A 2,778-nucleotide genomic window follows, 5' to 3' on the forward strand; every position below is an offset into this window, starting at 1 on the left:
GAATACACAGAAATCAAATCAACTACATTGGTGGAAAGAGATGATGAAGAAGCTAAATATCATCAGGCAAAACAAGACCAGGGGCCAGCTTCAGAATAAACCATCAATTGCTGCTAAGCTAGTCCAAGTTGAAGCTGAAGAGAATTAAAGCAAGTTCAAATACAGCTCTTCAGTATTCCTCACATGAATTCAGATACCATCTCAAGAGTAGACTTGACAAATTGAACAATAACGAGCAGAGACCAGAGGAGCTGTGAGATTATATCAAGAACATCATACATGAAAAAAGTGAAAGGCCATTAAAAAGACAAGAAGGAAAGAAAAGACCAAAATGGATGTCAGAACAGACTCTGAAACTTGCTCTTGAACATAAAGTACCTAAAGCAAAAGGAAAAAATGAAGTAAAAGAACTGAACAAAAAATTCCAAAGGGTGGTTTGACAAGACAAAGTTTTAAAATGAGATGTGCAAAGAACTAGAGTTAGAAAAATGAAAAGGAAAAACATACTTGACAATTCTCAAGATAACAAGAACTAAAGAAAAAATTCAAACCTCAAGTTGCAATATTGAAGGATTACATGGACAAATAAATGAATGATATAGGAAGTAACAAAGCAACAAACCAAAAAAACAAACTCACTGCCTTCAACTTTCATCCAACTCATAGTGATCCCTACTTGGGTTTCCAAGGCGGTACCTCTACGGAAGTAAGATTGTCATATCTTCCTTCCCAAGAGTGGATGATGAGTTTGAACTGCCAGCCTCCTGGTTAGCAGTCAAACGCCTTAGGCAATATGTCACCAGAGCTCCCTAACAAAGGACAATCAAACAAAAATACTAAGATACTGTACAAAAATAACTGGCCAATGTTCATTCATTTCAGAAAATAGCATATGCTCAAGAATTGATGGTACTGAAAGAAGAAGTTCAAATTTCACTGAAGGCATTGGTGAAAAGGAATTGGTGAGATGTCAATTGAGGTATTTCAACAAATGGATGCAATACCGTAAGCACTTACACATCTTAACCAGAAAATTTGGATGACTACCTGACCAACTGCCTGAAAAAATCAGTACCTGTGCCCATTCCAAAGAAAGGTGATCCAAAGTAATATGGAAAATATCCAACAATATCATTAGTATCACATGCAATTAGAACTCTGCTTAAGATAATTAAAAGATGGCTCTGCAGCACATTAACAAGGAACTACCAGAAATTCAAGCCTGATTCAGAAGAAGAAGTGGCCAACTAGGCATTTGTTTGCTATGTCAGATGTATTTCTTTGCTGATGTCAGATGCATCTTGGATGAAAGCAGAGAATGCTAGAAAGATATTTACTTCTGTTTTATTGACTATGCAAATGTATTTGGGTGTGTAGATCATAACAAATTATAGATAACATTACAAAGAATGGTATTCACTGTATTAATTCATAGAAGAAGAGGCAGTTGTTAGAAAAGAACAAGGGGAACTGCATGGTTTAAAACCAGGAAAGGTGTGAGTTAGGGTTGTATCCCTTTACCATATTTACTCAGTCTGCATGCTGAGCAAATAATCTGAGAAGCTCAAGTATATGAATAAGAACGCGGGACCAGGAGTGGAGAAAGACTCATTAACAACCCATAATATGAAAATGACACAATCTTAAATGCTTAAAGAGGACTTTATGTACTTTCAGATGAAGATCAAAGACTACAGCCTTCAGTGTACATTCCACATTTACATGAAAAAAGCAACCTCACAACTCAATGAATAAGCAACATCATGATAAACTATTAAAATACTGAAGTTGTAAAGGGTTTAATTTTACAGAGCTATGTGATCAATGCCCATGGAAGCATCAGTCAAGAAATAAAATCACGTATTGTACTGGGCAAATCTTTTGGGGTAAAAAAAAAAAAAAAAAAAACCTCTTTACAGTTAAAAAGCCAAGATGTCATTTTGAGAATTAAGGTACCCCTGACCCAAGTCAAGATACTTTCAATGATCTCAGATGCATTCAAAGTCTGGACAATGAATAAAGAAGACTGAAATAGAATTGGTGCCTTTGGATTATGGTGTTGATGAAGAACATGAAATAGACTATATATTGCCAAAAGAAGAAAAAAATCTGGTTTAGAAGTGCAACCAGAATGCTCTTTAAAAAAGGGCATGGTGAGACTCTGTGTCACATAATTTGGACAGTTTATTAATAGGGATCAGTTCCTGGAGAAGGACATCATGGTTGGTATTGTACAGGGTCAGAGAAAAAGAGAAAGTGTCTCAGTGTGATAGATTGATACAGCAACTACAACAATGAGCTCAAATATGGCAATGATTGTGAGGATGATGCAGGACCAGGCAGTGTTTCATTTTTTTTGCACATAGGTTGATAGAGTGGGAACCAGTTGATGGCACCTAAAAATGTTCTGCTAGCAAATTTTCAAAATTTAATCATCTTCTAAGACATTATAATGATCACATTTTCTGAATAATATAATGGTTAAAAATATTTTTTATCTATATCACTTTATATAAACTGCCCAATTTTAACATATCTGCAGTCTGTAATTAATATCATTATATTTTATATCAATATGAATATTTCTGTGTGGAAATATATTGTTAGTAATGTTGGTATATATTCCCTGGGATTCTCATAATTGAATTAGACAATTTAATATTGTCACTTATTTTTTGTTATATATATTTTAAAAGAAACATATAGTTGTGACTATAACTATATAAATATATAATTTACTGTTCTTATTTGAATAAATATTATATAAAATTAAAAATA

The sequence above is a fragment of the Orycteropus afer genome, unplaced genomic scaffold (genome assembly GCF_000298275.1).
Source record: "Orycteropus afer afer isolate SDZICR_OR568_19922 unplaced genomic scaffold, OryAfe1.0 scaffold00351, whole genome shotgun sequence".
NCBI lineage: Eukaryota > Metazoa > Chordata > Mammalia > Tubulidentata > Orycteropodidae > Orycteropus > Orycteropus afer.